Raw genomic sequence first — 17,841 nt, forward strand, 5'->3', positions numbered from 1 at the left:
AGATGATCATATATGGTTTTTAGTATTCGGTTTTTTAATATGGTGTATCACACTGATTGATTTGCATATATTGAAAAATCCTTGCATCCCTGGGATAAATCCCACTTGATCATGTTGTCTGATCCTTTTAATGTATCGTTGAATTCGGTTTGCTAGTATTTTGATGAGGATTTTTATGTCTATGTTCGTTAGTGATATTGGCCTGTAATTTTCTTTTTCTGTGGTATCTTTGTCTGGTTTTGGTATCAGGGTGATGGCGACCTCATAGAATGAGCTTGGGAGTATTCCTCTGCAGTTTTTTTGGAATAATTCCAGAAGATAGGTGTTAACTCTTCTCAAAATATTTGATAGAATTTGCCTGTGAAGCCATCTGGTCCTGGACTTTTGTTTGTTGGGAGTTTTAAAATCAGTTTCAATTTCAGTACTTGTGATTGGTCTGTTCATATTTTCTACTTCTTCCTGGTTCAGTCTTGGGAGATTGTACCTTTCTAAGAATTTGTCCATTTCTTCTAGGTTGTCCATTTTATTGGCATATAGTTGCTTATAGTAGTCTCTTATGATCCTTTGTATTTCTGTGGTGTCTGTTGTAATTTCTCCTTTTTCATTTCTAATTTTGATTTGAGCCCTCTCTCTTTTTTTTTCTTGATGAGTCTGGCTAAAGGTTTATCAATTTTGTTTATCTTTTCAAAGAACCAGCTTTTAATTTCATTGATGTTTCCTATTGTTAGAGACATAAACCCTGCTGAATCTGTAACAAGGCCTGCGTTGCTCTAGGGTTTGACATTGCCAATAACTTATCAGCAGTCTGCATCTGTGCAGCAAGATCAGGGTTCTGGCTTAGTGACTGCATCATGCTTCTCATGTAGGGGGCAGACAACATATTTTGCATAAGTTGTGAGTTTTCAGTTATTTGTTGCAACAAGCTCTGCATTCCTGGTGTGTTGAACATACTAGCTCTTACTCCAGGCCCCAAATTTGGCACAGAACTCTGCCCAGCAGTGCCACTGACAGCACTACCACTAGTGCCTCCCAGGCACTTCTGAGTGCCTCCCTCAGAAGCTGATGAATTCTGAGAAGCCTGTGGAGCCCACGTTTTGGGTAATCGATCTCTATATTCTGTACGGGAAGGTTAACTACCTTCACCTGAGGATATATTGCTCACTAAGGAAGCAAATGGATTACCACCAAACTGTTCTTGTGCAGCACTCAGCATTAGTTCCTGAATATCTGGGTACATGCACCATAAAGCATTGTAGTATCCTCTGGGATGCTTCCTAGGTTGGTTAAGGCTCGGTCCTGGTTTCTCATTATTTCCTGCATCATTGCTGGATTCTTGGCAAGTTCCAATGTTTGTCTCATAATATCTGGATTATTCAACATATAATTACTTTCTGGATTTCTCTGTATCAACTGCTGCATTTGTGGATTGGCCATAATTAACTGCCTCATCAGGTCAGGATTTGAAAGCATGCTCTGGACAGAGGGATTCTCCATGATCTGGACCATTATTTCAGGACTGGACACAAGTTGCTGCTGCACCTGGCTTTGTAGTTCAAAGAAGTTGGTACTATTCAAACCCAAGCTACTCAGACCTGCAAGTCCTCTAAGGCCACCTAAACCAAAAAGGTTGCTAGCAGCAGAACCAAATGTGGAGTTACTATTAGGAGCCGATGATGTGGTAGCACTGCTTCCACTGGTGTGTTTTTGCTGAGCTGAATGATCCTGAGGTCTGTTTTGTGTTTTGATGACGAGGTGAACAATAAGTCCATTGTGAATTCCATGCTGACTTAAAGTATCTTGATCTTTTAAAACGTTTCCAGCAAATATCAACACAAGTTGGTTGGTATGTGATTTGAAACATTTAGAGATTTCTTCCTTGAACTGTGGGGGTGGAGCTATTCTTGGACACTGTGAAGTACTCCTTCTTCTTCAGGGTCTTCAGGGTGACTTTTGTGATGTTGGGTTCTGTGGAGGCAGCGGTGGCAGGGGGGCCGGCACCTTTGGCAGTGGTGGCACTGTCCTGGGAGCTTGGGGGGCTGAGACTTTCACCATTCTTGGCCATGGGACAGCAGTGCCTCAGGTGTGCAGGAGGGAGTGGGCGAGCCAAGGGGAGCCAGGCAACACCTGAGCTGGTCGGCCGGGGCAGCAAAGAATGTGGGGCACACTGCCTCAGTGACAACTGGGCGCAGGGACGCCCTGGCAGGCTAGGGGGCACAGAGCTCGATGTGGGTTCCAGTGCAGGCCCTCAGCACTTTAAACATGTAATCACCTTTGTATCTGATAAGAAATCGGCTGTTAATTTTTATTGAGAACCCCTTATATATGATGAGTCATTTATCTCCTATTGCTTTCAAGATTTTCTTCTTGTCTTTATCTTTTAGTGATGTGATTATAATGTCTTGGTGTGGATCTCTGAGTTTAACTCATTGGAGTTCCTTGAGGTTCTTGGATGTATGGATTCATGTATTTGATTAAATTTGTGAAGTTTTAGCTATTTTTAAAAAAACTTATTTATTTAATTTATTTTTGGCTGTGTTGGATCTTCGTTTCTGTGTGGGCTTTCTCTAGTTGCGGCGAGTGGAGGCTACTCTTCATTGCGGTGCGTGGGCTTCTCATTGCAGTGGCTTCTCTTGTTGTGGAGCACAGGGTCTAAGCGCATGGGCTTCAGTAGTTGTAGCACGTGGGCTCAGTAGTTGTGGCTCACAGGCTCTAGAGTGTAGGCTCAGTAGTTGTGGCGCATGGGCTTAGTTGCTCCACGGCATGTGGGATCTTCCTGGACCAGGGCTCAAACCTATGTCCTGCATTGGCAGGTGGATTCTTAACCACTGTGCCACCAGGGAAGCCCCTATTATTTTTTCAAATATTCTTTTTCTCCATTTCCCTCCTCTTTTGCTTAAACTTCGATTATGCACATGTCGATATGTTTATTACTGTCCCACAGGTCTCCTAGGTCTGGATCATTTTTCTTCATTCTTTTTTCTTTCTGCTCTTCAGATTGGATACTCTAATTGATCTTTTTTTGATGATTCTTTTTTGTTCCTGCCAAAATCTACTATTGAATCCCTCTAGTGAATTTTGTATTTCAGTATTTAACGTTACAGCTCCAGAATTTTAATTTTGTTCCTTTGTTTAATTTTTATCTCTTTATTGATATTCTTTATGTATTTAGACATTATTCACATAACTTCCTTAAGCTCTTTGAACATATTTAAGACAGTTGATTTAATATATTTATCTTTATGTCTACCCTCTGGGCTTCCCTAGGAACAGTTTCAACTGATTGCTTTTTTCCTGTATATGAACCATAGTTTCTTGGTTTTTGGCATGCCTCATTTTTTTGTTGTTGTTGAAAACTGGACATTTGCAATAATACAATGTGTATATAAATGAACAAACCAAACCACACAAAAACAAATACATAGATACAGAAAACAGAGTAGTGGTTATCAGAGGGGGTGGTATTGGGGGGGTAGTGCAAAATGGGTAAGGGGGTTCAACTGTATGGTGCCGGATGGAAAATAAATTTTTGGTGGTGAGCATGTAGGCTATACAGAATTAGAAATATAATGTTGTACACATGAAACTTATATAATGTTATAAATCAATGTTACCTCAGTAACATATATGTGTGTGTATGTATGTATGTATATATAAAATGTGGCAACTCTGGAAGTCAGATTCTTTCATTTTCCTGTGTTTTGTTGCTCTTTGTTGTTTTTTTTTAATTTAGTGTCTTTTCTGAATTAATTTTGTAAAGCCTGTATTCTTTGTCATCTGTGACCACTGAAGTCTCTGCTTGGTGAGCAAAGTGGTTAGCTAATGACCAAAAGAGATTCCTGTTTTTTAAAAAAATAAATTTATTTATTTATTTTTGGCTGAGTTAGGTCTTTGTTGCTGCTCGCGGGCTTTCTCTAGTTGCAGCGAGTGGGGGCTACTCTTCATTGCGGTGCCTCGGCTTCTCATTGTGGTGGCTTCTCTTGTTGCGGAGCATGGGCTCTAGGCATGCGAGCTTCAGTAGTTGTGGCTCATGGGCTCTAGAGGGCAGGCTCAGTAGTTGTGGCCCATGGACTTAGTTGCTCTGCGGCATGTGGGATTTTCCTGGATCAGGGCTCGAACCCATGTCCCCTGCATTGGCAGGCAGATTCTTAACCACTGTGCCAGCAGGGAAGCCCCCAACAGAGATTCTTTAAATGTCTGGAAATAGTAACACTCCTTGTCTTTTCTGAGGGGCTCTGTGTCTTTATTGGGGACATGCTTTTATCAGCTCATCAGGCAGTTTACAACTCTGTCTTAACCTTAACTTCCTACTAGTACAGAGCCTCATTAACAGGCAGAGGTGAGAGCCTAAGGCTTTCTCAGGTATTTCCCCAGTGTACACACAACCTTAGTCATAAACACAGACCTGCATATGTATGTGGCACTCTGATTCCCAGGAATACATTGGAGCTTTAGACATCTCATTTCCCAGCTTTTCATATAAAATTTTAAATTTTCTTTTCAATATTTAAAAAATCTTTCTGGGCATTGGGGTTTTGATAGGAATTCCATTCACCCTGTGTATTAATTGGAGATAATTGACATTTTTACTATAATAGGCTTTCTAAAGCTTAAACATGGTATGTCCCCACATAATTAAGTCTTTGATTTCTTTCTTCAGTGTTTTGTAGTTTTCAGCATACAAGTATTGTGTGTGTTTTGTTAGGTTAACATCTATTTAATTTTTTGAACAATTGTAATAGGAATTTAGGGATTGTATTTTTAATTTTAGGTTCCACATGTTCATTGCTAGCATGTAGAAATATGTTTGATTTCTGTATGTTTTTCTTGTATACTGTTACCTTGCTGAACTCACTTATTTGTACTAGGTTTTGTATATGTGAATATCTTGGGATTTTCTATGTAGATTACTTTGCCTTCTGCAAATTTAGACAGTTTTATTTCTATATTTTCAGTATATATGATTTTTATTTTGTTTTCTTGCCCATTGTACTGGTGAGAACTTCCAGTATAATGTTGAAGTGGTGAAAGTGGAATTCTTGCCTTATTCCATATCTTAGGGGAAAACATTGTCTTTCACCATTTTGTTTAACATTATAGTTTCTTTTTTACATTCTCTATGTCAAATTAAGAAAATTTCTGTCTATCACTATTATTCTGAGCATTATTTTTTTATCATGAATGGATGTTGAATTTTTATCAAAAACTTTTCTGTATCAATTGATATGATTATTTGATGTTTCTTGTTTAGTCTGTTGATGTGATGGATTACACTGGTTGATTACAAATGTGGAAACAGCCATGTTAGCACTGCGTTAGCTTTATTCTTCAAATTTTGATATGATTTATTTTATTATTTTCTTTTTGCGATACGCGGGCCTCTCACTGTTGTGGCGTCTTCCATTGTGGAGCACAGGCTCCGGACGTGCAGGCTCAGCAGCCATGGCTCACGGGCCCAGCCGCTCCGCGGCATGTGGGATCTTCCTGGACAGGGGCATGTACCCGCGTCCCCTGCATCGGCAGGCGGACTCACAACCACTGCACCACCAGGGAAGCCCGATATGATTTATTTTCATTTCCATCCAACTCAATCCAATTCAATGTATTAAAAAATCTTTTTTAATTATTGAGATACCATATCTTCTTTATCCATTTGTCAATTGATGGACACCTAGGTTGCTTTACTATCTTGGCTATTGTAAATAATGCTGCAATAAACATGAAGTGCACATAACTTTTTGAATTAGTATTTTTGTTTTCTTTGGGTAAATACCCTGAAGTGGAATTGCTGAATTATATGACAGTTCTATTTTTAAATTTCAAGGAACTTCCATACTGTTTTCCACACTGGCTGCACCAATTTGTATTTCTACCAACAGTGCTGGAGTGTTCACTTTTCTCCACATCTTCACCAACACTTGTATTTTGTTGTCTTTTTGGTAATAGCCATTTTGACATGTGTGAGGTGGTATCTCATTGTGATTTTGATTTGCATTTCTCTGATGATTAGTGATGTTGAGCATCTTCTCATGTGTCTGTTGGCCATATGTATGTCTTCTTTGGAAAAATATCAATTTAGGTCCTATGCCCATTTTTTTATGTGGTATTATCTTTAAGTACAAAGACTTTTCCAATCATGTCACTTAGAGTTCATTTTATTCACTGCTGTGTTTGGCCGCCAGTCTCGTTTCTCTCCTCAGCAATGGTAAGGCGGATACCCTTTCTATGAGGAAGAGAGATCCATGGTTTGTTGCCTTTGCCAATAACGAAAATGTTGGAGAGCCGGGTGGCAAAGCTGTTGCCACTGGCATCTTTCACACGAACTACACCTAAAGAACCAGGATGTCTCGCCCGGTTAGTGATTACACCAATTCTTCCCAGGTTAGCACCTCCAGTCACCATGCACAGGTAACCAGTGTCAAATTTGATGAAATCAGTAATCTTGACAGTCTCCAAATCAATTTGAATGGTGTCATTCATCTTGATGAGGGGATCAGGGTAGTGGATGGTGGGAGCATCATGGGTCACCCGATGAGGGATTCCTGTTGTCCCCACAAAGATCTTTCTCACTTTACACAGCTTATACTTGGCCTCCTCAAGTGTAATACAATGAACAGCAAAGCGACTCTTGGTGCCATAGATCAGACGAAAATTCTCTCCAGTCTTGTCAATGCTGATGACATCCATAAAACCAGCAGTAGGTTATATCAGTGCGGACCTTGCCATCAATCCAAATGAAACGCTGCATGCAGATCTTCTTTATTTCATCTCCTGTTAGGGCATACTTAAGTCTGTTCCTTAGGAAGGTGATTGGGGGCGACATTCCCTTAGCTTGTGGGGACTGGTAGATGGACGAGGAGCAAACACACCAGTCAGTTTATCCAGCATTCAATGCTTTGGAGCTGCTACACGCTTCAGGTGCTTCTTGGGACCATGAGCCATGGCTGCACTAGGCACGTAAAGAGCCCTATGCCCATTTTTTAAAAATTAATTTATTTTTGCTGTGTTGGGTCTTAGTTTCTGTGCGAGGGCTTTCTCTAGTTGTGGCAAGCGGGGGCCACTCTTCATTGCGGTGTGCGGGCCTCTCACTATCGCGGCCTCTCTTGTTGCGGAGCACAGGCTCCAGACGCGCAGGCTCAGTAGTTTTGGCTCACGGGCCTAGTTGCTCCACGGCATGTGGGATCCTCCCAGACCAGGGCTCAAACCCGTGTCCCCTGCATTAGCAGGCAGATTCTCAACCACTGCTCCACCAGGGAAGCCCCCATGCCCATTTTTTACTTGGGTTGTTTGTTTTTTTGATGTTGAGTTGTATGAGTTATTTTCATATTTTGCATATTAACCTCTTGTTGGATATATCATTTGCAAAATCTCTCATTTCCGTTTCATTTTGTTGATAGTTTCCTTCACCGTGCAAAAGCTTTTTATTTTGATGTAGTCCCATATTGTTTCCTTTGCCTGAGGAGACCTATCCAAAAACACGTTGCTAAGATTAATGTCAGAGAATGTATTGCCTGTGATTCTTCTATGAATTTTATGGTTTCAGGGGTTACATTTAAGTCTTTAATCCATTTTGAGTTTACTTTTATACATGGTATGAAAAAGTACTCCAGTTTGATTTTTTTTTTTTTGGCATATGGCTGTATAGTTTTTCCAACTATATCATTTATTGAAGAAGCTGTCTTTCTCATATTGCATATTTGTGCCTCCTTTGTCATAGACTAATTAACCATATAAATGTGGGTTTATTTCTGGGCTCCCTATTCTGTTCCATTGATATATGTGTCTGTTTTTGTGCCAGTACCATACTGTTTTGATTAGTGTAGCTTTTTAGTATAGTTTGAAATCAGGGAGCATGATACCTCCAGCATTTTCTTCTTTTTCAGACTGTTTTGGCTACTTGGGTTTTAGTTTGTGTGTGATGCCATACAAATTGTAGGATCCTTTGTTCCAGTTCAGTGAAATATTTCATTGGTACTTTGATAAGGATTGCATCAAATCTGTAGATCATCTTGGGTAGTATGGTCATTTTAACAATATTAATTCTTCCCCCCCCCCCCGCCAACCTCTGGGCTCTGCCACTTTATTTATTTATTTATTTATAACAGAAAGTTTTTTTAATGGATTATTTATTTTATAGTCACAAAACTAAAAATGTTTAATGAATTATCTTATTTAATCCTTTCTTCACCTCTGAAAATTAGGTGTATTATCTTTATTTTATTTTTTTAACATCTTTATTGGAGTATAATTGCTTTACAATGGTGTGTTCGTTTCTGCTTTATAACAAAGTGAATCAGTTATACATATACATATATCCCCATATCTCTTCCCTCTTGCATCTCCCTCCCTCCCACCCTCCCTATACCACCCCTCTAGGTGGTCACAAAGCACCAAGCTGATCTCCCTGTGCTATGTGGCTGCTTCCCACTAGCTGTCTATTTTACGTTTGGTAGTGTATATATGTCCATGCCACTCTCTCACTTTGTCCCAGCTTACCCTACCCCCTCCCCATATCCTCAAGTCCATTCTCTAGTAGGTCTGCATCTTTATTCCCATCTTGCCCCTAGGTTCTTCATGACCTTTGTTTTTTTTGGATTCAATATATATGTGTTAGCATATGGTATTTGTCTTTCTCTTTCTGACTTACTTCACTCTGTGTGACAGACTCTAGGTCCATCCACCTCACTACAAATAACTCAATTTCGTTTCTTTTTATGGCTGAGTAATATTCCATTGTATATATGTGCCACATCTTCTTTATCCATTCATTTGTTGATGGACATTTAGGTTGCTTCCATGTCCTGGCTATTGTAAATAGAGCTGCAATGAACATTTTGGTACATGACTCTTTTTGTATTATGGTTTTCTCAGGGTATATGCCTAGTAGTGGGATTGCTGGGTCGTATAGTAATTCTATTTTTAGTGTTTTAAGGAACCTCCATACTGTTCTCCATAGTGGCTGTATCAATTTACATTCCCACCAACAGTGCAAGAGTGTTCCCTTTTCTCCACACCCTCTCCAGCATTTATTGTTTCTAGATTTTTTGATGATGGCCATTCTGACTGGTGTGAGATGATATCTCATTTTAGTTTTGATTTGCATTTCTCTAATGATTAATGATGTTGAGCATTCTTTCATGTGTTTGTTGGAAATCTGTATATCTTCTTTAGAGAAATGTCTATTTAGGTTTTCTGCCCATTTTTGGATTGGGTTGTTTGTTTTTTTTTGATACTGAGCTGCTTGAGCTGCATGAGCTGCTTGTAAATTTTGGAGCTTAATCCTTTTTCAGTTGCTTCATTTGCAAATATTTTCTTGCATTCTGAGGGTTGTCTTTTGGTCTTGTTTATGGTTTCCTTTGCTGTGCAAAAGCTTTGAAGTTTCATTAGGTCCCATTTGTTTATTTTTGTTTTTATTTCCATTTCTCTAGGAGGTGGGTCAAAAAGGATCTTGCTGTGATTTATGTCATAGAGTGTTCTGCCTAACAATATTAATTCTTCCAATCCATGAACATGGTATATCTTTCCATCCGTTTGTGTCATCTTCAATTTCTTTCATCAATACCTATTCGTTTTCCAAGTATGAGTCTTTTACTTTCTTGGTTAGGTTTATTCCTAGGTATTTAATTCTTTTTGATTCAGTTGTAAATAGGCTTGTTTTATTAATTTCTCTTTCTGATAATTCATCATTATTGTATAGAAAGGCAACTGACTTCTATGTATTAATTGTGTGTCCTGCAACGTTACTGAATTCATTTATTATTTCTAATAACTTTTAGGTGTTTTTTTTTTTAATTGGGGTATAGTTGCTTTACAATGTTGTGTTAGTTTCTGCTGTACAGTGAAGTGAATCAGCTATATGTATACATATATCTCCTTGGGGATTTCTTTCTCATTTAGGTCACCACAGAGCACTGAGTAGAGTTCCCTGTGCTATACAGCAGGTTCTTATTAGTTATCTATTTTATACATATTAGTGTATATGTGTCAATCCCAGTTTCCCAGTTCATCCCACCCCTTTTAGGTGGTGTCTTTAGGATTTTCCCTATGTAGTATCATTTCATCTGCAAACAGTGACAATTCTACTTATTCATTTTCAATATTGATTCCATTTATTTCTTTTCCTTGTCTGACTGCTGTGGTTAGGACTTCCAATATTATGTTGAATAAAAGTGAAGAGAGTGGGCATCTTTGTCTTGTTTCTGACCTTAGAGGAAATGCTTTCAGTTTTTCACCACTGAGCATGAAGTTAGCCATGGACTTGTCTTCTATGGCCTTTATTATGTTGTGATATATTCCCTCTATACTCACCTTGTTAAGAGAGAGTTTTTATCATAAATGTATGTTGAAATTTGTCAAATGTCTTTTCTGTCTTTTGAGATGATCATATGATTTTTGTCACTCATTTTGTTACTGTGGTATGGCATACTGTTTGATTTGTGGATGTTGAACCATTACTGATCTCTGGAAAAATTCCACTTGATTATGGTTACAATTCTTTTATTGTGTTGCTGAATTTTGTTTGCAAATACTTTGTTGAGGATTTTTGATTCTATGTCTCTCAGGAATGTTGGACTGTAATTTTCTTTTCTTGGTGTCCTTGTCTAATTTTGAGATTAAGGTAATGTTGGTCTCAAAAAATGCATTTAGATGTGTTGCCCCCTCCATTTCCTATATTTTAGAAGAGTTTGAGAAGTATTGGTATTTATTATTTAAATGTTTGGTAGAATTCACCATCGAAGCCATCTAATCCAGGGCTTTTAATGTTTTGGGAGTGGTTGGTCTATTTATATTTTCTGTTTCTTCCTAAATCAGTCTTGGTAGGTTGTATGTTTCTAGGAATTTATCAGTTTCCTATAGGTTGTCCAATTTGTTGGTATATAATTCTTCATAGTAGTCTCTTATTATCCTTGTATTTCTGTGGTATCAATTGTAACATCTCTATAATTTCTGATTTTATTTGAGACTTGCTCTTTTTTTCTTGGTGAATGCAGCTAACATTTTGTCAATTTTATTTATCTTTTCAAGGAATGAGCTCTTAATTTTATTGATTTTTTTGATTGTCCTTTTAGTCTCTATTTCATTTATTTCCACTCTGATCTTTATTATTTCCTTCCTTCTACTGACTTTGGGCTTCATTTGTTCTTCTTTTTTCTAGTTCCTTGAGGTATAAAGTTAAGTTGTTTATTTGAGCTTTTTATTATTTTATGATGTAGGCATTTATCTCTATGAATTTCCCTCTTGCAACTCCTTTTGCTGTAGCCCATATGTTTTGGTATGTTGTATTTCCATTTTCATTGACTCAAGGCATTTTTTATTTCTCTATTGAATTTTTCTTTTATTCATTGGCTTTTCAGTAACATGTTTAATCTCCACTTATTTGTGAATTTTCCACTTTTCTTCTTCTAATTGATTTCTATAGTCCAAGAAGATGCTTGATATGATTTCAATTTTCTTAAATTTATTTTTTTAAGTTATTTTATTTATCTATTTTTTTGGGCTACGTGGGGTCTTCATTGCTGCGTATGGGCTTTCTCTAGTTGTGGCGAGGGGGGCTATTCTTTGTTTTGGTGCGCAGGCTTCTTATTGCAGTGGCTTCTCTTGTTGCAGAGCATGGGCTCTAGGCACGTGGGCTCAGTAGTTGTGGCACGCGGGCTCTAGAGCATGCAGGCTTCAGTAGTTGTGATGCGCAGGCTCAGCAGTTGTGGCACATGGGCTTAGGTTCTCCGCAGCATGTGGGATCTTCCTGGACCAGGGATCAAACCCGTGCCCCTGCATTGGCAGGTGGATTCTTAACCACTATGCCACCAGGGAAGTCCCTTAAATTTATTAAGACTGGTTTTGTGCACTAACATATGATGTATCCTGGAGAATGTTCCATGTGTTCTTGAGAAGAATGTGTATTCTGTTTCTTTTGGATGGAATGTTGTGTATATTTTGTTAAATTCATCTTGTCATTTAAGGTCAATGTTTCCTTGTTGATTTTCTGTCTGGATGATATATCCATTGATAAAAGTGGGGTATTAAAGCCCTCTACAATTATGTATTGCTTTTTATTCTCCCTTTAGGTCTATTAATATTTCTTTGTATATAGGTGCTCCTATGTTGGGTGCATAAATATCTAAAATTATTATAGGCATACCTTGGAAATACTGTGAGCTTGGTTCCAGATCACTTCAATAAAGTGAATATTGCAATAAAGTGAGTCACATGAATTTTTTGGTTTTCCAGTGCATATAAATGTCATGTTTACACTACACTGTAGTCTACTGTGTGCAACAGCATTATATCTTTGAAAAAGTACTAAAAAATGCTGACCATCATCAGACAATGCAGGGTTGTCACGAAACTTTGATTTGTAAAAAATGCAATGTCTGTAAAGCACAATAAACAAAGGGCAATAAAATGAGGTATGCCTGTGTATCCTCCTGTTGGATTGACTCCTTTATCATTATCTAATGACCTAATTTGTATATTATTGCAGTCTTTGTCTTAAAGTCTATTTTCTCTGATATAAGTATAGCTACTCCAGCTTTCTTTTGGTTTCCATTTACATGGAAGATCTTTTTACATTCTTTAACTTTCAATCTGTGTGTGTCCTTTCATCTGAAGTAAGTGTCTTGTAGGCAGCATATATATGGGTCTTGTTTTTTAATCCATTTAGCCACTTCATGTCTTTTGGTTGGATAATTTAGTCCATTTACATTTAAGTTAATTTTTGAGAGGTATATACTTTTTGCCGTTTTGTTCATTGTTTTCTGGTTGTTTTTTTTGCAGTTCTTCTCTGTTCTTTTCTATTTCTCTTGTTCTCTTCCCTTGTGGTTTGATGATTTTCTTTAGTGTTATATTTGGATTCCTTTCTCTTTATTTTTTGTGTATCTATTATAAGTTTTTTGTTTTTGGTTACCATGAGGTTCATATCTAACAATCTGTATATAAAGCAGATTATTTCAAGTTGATAGTTGCTTAAATTCAAATGCATTCTAAAAGCACTATATTTTAACTTACTCCCCCTTTTAATGTTTTTGACAGCCTATTTTAAATCTTTTTATTTTGTGTATCCCTCAACTACTTATTGTACTTTTAGTTGATATTACTACTTTTGTTTTTTACCTTTCATGCTAGCTTTATAAGTGGCTTTGTTATATATTTGTTTTTACCAAGATTTTCTCTTTTGCATATTTTCTTATTTCTATTTATGGACTCTTCCATTCTGCTTAAAGAAGTCCCTTTATCATTTCTTGTAAGGCTGGTTTAGTGGTGATGAATTCGTTTAGTTTTTGCCTGTCTGGCAAACTATTTCTCCTTCAATTCTGAATGATAACCTTGCTGAATAGAATAGTCTTGGTGTAAGTTTTGTCCTTTCAGCACTTTGAATGTATCATGCCACTTCTTCCTGGCCTGCAAAGTTTCTGCTGAAAAATTCACTGATAATCTTAAGGGGGTTCACTTATATGTAACTAGTTGTTTTACACTTGTTGCTTTAAAAATTCTCTTTATTTTTAACTTTTGGCATTTTAATTGTAATGTGTCTTGGTGTGGATCTCTTTGGGTTCATCTTGTTTAGGACTCTCCATACTTGGATGTCTGTTTCTTTCCCCAGGTTAGGGAAGTTTTCAGCCATTATTTCTACAAAGAAGTTTTCTGCCCCTTTCTTTCTTTTCCTTCTGGAGGTCCCTATAATGCAAATGTTAGTATGCCTGAGGTTGCCCAGAGTTCCCTTAAACTATCCTCATTCCACAGAATTCTGTTTTCTTTTTGCTGTTCTGATTGGATGATTTCCACTACCCTGTCTTCCAGATCATTGGTCTGTTCTTCTGTATTATCTAACCTTCCATTGATTCCCTCTAGTGTATTTTTCATTTCAGTTATGTGTTTTTCACCTCTGATTGGTTCTTTTTTATATTTTATAAATTTTTTTGAAGTTCTCACTGTGTTCATCCATTCTTCTCCAAGTTCAATGAGAATCTTTATGACCATCACTTTGAATTTTTTTTTTTTTTTTTTTTTTGCGGTACGTGGGCTTCTCACTGCCATGGCCCCTCCCGCCACAGAGCACAGGTCCCGGATGCGCAGGCCCAGCAGCCATGGCCCGCAGGCCCAGCCGCTCCTCGGCATGCGGGACCCCCCCAGACCGGGGCATGAACCCATGTCCCCTGCATCAGCAGGTGGACACCCAACCACTGCGCCACCAGGGAAGCCCTGAATTCTTTTTTTTAAGGGGCCACCACTTCTTTATTATTATTATTATTTATTTATTTTTGGCTGCATTGGGTCTTCATTGCTGTGCACAGGCTTTCTCTAGTTGCCATGAGCAGGGTTTACTCTTCTTTGTGGTGCATGGGTTTCTCATTGTGGTGGCTTCTCTTGTTGCAGAACATAGGTTCTAGGCACGCAGGCTTCAGTAGTTGTGGTGCATGGGCTCTAGAATGCAGGCTCAGTAGTTGTGGCTCACGGTCTTAGTTACTCCACAGTATGTGGGATCTTCCTGGACCAGCGTTCAAACCCATGTCCCCTGCATTGGCAGGCATATTCTCAACCACTGTGCCACCAGGGAAGCCCATTTTTATTCTTTATAAATTATATTACTTATTCCCATATCATTAAGATCTATTTCTGAGGGTTTTGTCTCGTTCTTTCATTTTGAACATATTTTTCTGTTTCCTCACTTTGCTTTGATCTCTATGTTTATTTCCATGTATTAGGCAATATTGCTACCTCTCTCATTCTTGAAGGAGTGACCTTGTGTAGGTGATGATCCTTCTCATTCAACCTCGTCCTAGCTCTTGGTTGTCTCACAAATCTTTGCAGTTGTCTATACCACCTGATTGATTCTTGATATGCCCCTGATGTTGAGGATGTACTGAGACCTCTCAGTGTTCCAAGGGAAGGAATCTCATTTAACCCCAGTGTCAGTCTGATTGGAAGCCAGACCCTCAGGCAGTACTTTTAAAGTACACAGATATATACATTCCAGTGGAGCCATAATTGTATTCTCTGCTGGCTTCCAGATGAGGAGACCTGGAGGTGTCCTCTGGGTAACAGCTACAAACATTGGGGCTCCTGACTAGTATATAAGTTGCACTCTGGGGAGCCTTGTTGAGCATTAGTGAGGCCAAGAGGGTGGGCAAGGATGGTGTCTCCCTGCTTATGTACCCTGGGAGCACCTCCTTAACCTCTAGATGTGTGGGAAACCTGAAGCCTCTACTTCAGGGTGAAGTTCCAGGCTAAGTAAATAGGCCTTTTTCACAGGAAGACTGAGATTGTGTTTCAGTCTGCTGTCTGTGCAGTACCCTGGTGTTGGTGGCCTGCTGAGAACTGTCTTTCTGATTGTTACAGTCCCATGGAGCTCTGGAATGCCAGCCCTCTTGGTCAACAGGGCCAGGCAATCAAGTGCTGTCCCTTTTGTGAATTGTACATGCCCAACAACTTTGGCTAGGAAGCTGGAGAGTGTATGGTGCAGGGCTTGTTCCCTTTTTTCATAAAGGCAGTGGGAAAATGACTGCATACAGTTGCAGGCTTCAGCAACACAGCAGTAGAGTGCCTTGTCTGAGTGCATGTCAGCTTTAGGCCAGGTGTAGGAGAATGCTGCAACTGCTCATATTTGCAAGACCCAGCCTGGTGGCAGGGAAGTGTTGAGCTGGCTTTAGGCTGGGAGAGGAATAATACTGCAACTTGTCATACTCGCCTTCCCCAGCCAGGGAACGGTGTGTGTGTGTGTGTGTGTGTGTGTGTGTGTGTGTGTGTGTGTGTGCTGCAACAACAGACATTCCCTAGTTTCAGCAAGGTGGTGGGATAGTGCTGTGACTGCTCGCCCCCACATCTCAAGTCAATTCTCACATTCTTTTCAGGTGGAATGATCCTTATATAGCTGTATATTTATTGTATCCTTGGGAGGAGGTAAGTTCAGGCTCTTTTTATGCTGCCATTTTGAACCCTATTATCTTAACTTTTATTTTTAATATTGGCTTAACAGATGCAAAAATTCTCAATAAAATACTAGCAAATCAAATCCGGCAAGGTATAAAAAGAATTATACACTGCAACCATGTGTAAATTATTCCAGGTATGCAAGGCTGGTTCAACGTTTGAAAATTGATAAATGAAATCCATCACATCAACAAACTAAAAAAGAAAATCACATGTTCATATCAATAGATGCAGAAAACACATTTGACAAAATCCAGCACTCATTCCTGATAAACTCTCAGTAAATTAGGAACAGAGGGGAACTTTATCAACTTGATAAGGACTATCTATGAAAAAATCTATCACTAACATCCTACTTAATGGTGAGAAACTTGAAGCTTTCCCACTATGATCAGGTACAGGGAAAAGATTTCCTCTCTCACCATTCCATTTCTGAAAGTCTTTGCTAATGCAATAAGACAAGAAAAGGAAACAAAATGTATACAGATTGGGAAGGAAGAAATAAAATTGTGTTTTCAGATAACATGATAGTCTTTGTAGATAATTGAAAGAATCAACAAAAAACTCTTGGGACTAATAATTGATTATAGTAAGGTTGCAGAATAAGATTTTAATGTACAAAAATCAATTTCTTTTCTACATATCAGCAACAAATAAGTTGAATTTGAAATTAGAAATGTAATATCATTTACATTAGCTTCCCCAAAATTAAATATTTAGATATAAATCTAACAAAACATGTACAAGATCTATATGAGAAAAATTATAAAATGCTGGTTAATGAAATCAAAAGAGAATTAAATAAATGATGAGAGAGTCCATGTTCATGGGTAGGAATATTTAATATTGTCAAGATGTCAGTGCTTCTGAAATTGATCTATAGATTCAATGCAATCCCAATCAAAATCCCAGCACTTTTTTTTTTCCCCAGTACGCGGGCCTCTCACTGCTGTGGCCTCTCCCATTGCGGAACACAGGCTCTGGACGTGCAGTCCCAGCAGCCATGGCTCATGGGCCCAGCCACTCTGCGGCATGTGGGATCCTCCCGGACTGGGGCATGAACCCACATCCCCTGCATCGGCAGGCGGACTCTCAACCACTGTGCCACCAGGGAAGCCCCCAGCACGTTTTTTTATGGATATTGACAAACTGATTCAAAAGTTTATAGGGAATTCCCTGGTGGCCCAGTGGTTAGGACTTGGGGTTCAAATATTGGTTGGGGAACTAAGATCCTGCAAGCCACTGGCCAAAGGACAAAAAAAGTTTATATGGAGAGTTAAAAGACCCAGGATAGCCAACACATATTGAAGGAGAGAACAAAATTATAGGATTGACATCATCTGACTCCAAGAACTACAATAAAGCTACAGTCATCAAGAGTGAGATATTAGGGAAAGAACTGACAAATAGATAAATGGAACAGAATAGAGAGTCCGTAAATAGACCTGCATAAATATAGTCAACTGATCTTTGACAAAGGAGCAAATGCAATAAAATAGAGCAAAGAGAGTCTCTTCAATAAATGGTGCTGGAAAAACTCGATATCCACATGCATAAAAATGAATCTAGACACAGACCTTACACAGTTCAAAAAAAATCAACTCAACATGGATCATAGACCGAATTGTATAATGTAAACCTATAAAACTCTTAGAACATAACATAGTAGAAAACCTAGATGACCTTGGTATGGTGATGACTTTTTAGATAAAACACTAAAGGAATGATCTATGAAAGAAATAATAAACAAGACTTTATTAAAATTAAAATCTTCTGTTCTGCGAAAGATGCCAAGAAAAATAGGAGGCAAGCCACAGACAGAGAAAATATTTACAAAAACACCACTGATAAAGGACTGTTATCCTAAATATACCAATAATTCTTAAAACTCGCCTATAATAAAACATACAACCTGAT

The 17,841-nt window shown here is 38.5% G+C and overlaps 2 pseudogenes across 2 annotated transcripts; both read right to left on the bottom strand.

Moving 5' to 3' along the window:
• Positions 1 to 724: 724 nt before the first annotated feature.
• Positions 725 to 2,062, bottom strand: LOC309840046 (ubiquilin-1-like; annotated as a pseudogene). The gene has a single exon. The product of its transcript is annotated as a ubiquilin-1-like (transcript).
• Positions 2,063 to 6,152: 4,090 nt separating this feature from the next.
• Positions 6,153 to 6,939, bottom strand: LOC309839956 (small ribosomal subunit protein eS4-like; annotated as a pseudogene). Its single transcript has one exon. The product of its transcript is annotated as a small ribosomal subunit protein eS4-like (transcript).
• Positions 6,940 to 17,841: the final 10,902 nt, after the last annotated feature.

Source organism: Grampus griseus, assembly GCF_964374135.1.
Source record: "Grampus griseus genome assembly, chromosome: X".
Taxonomy (NCBI): Eukaryota; Metazoa; Chordata; class Mammalia; order Artiodactyla; family Delphinidae; genus Grampus; species Grampus griseus.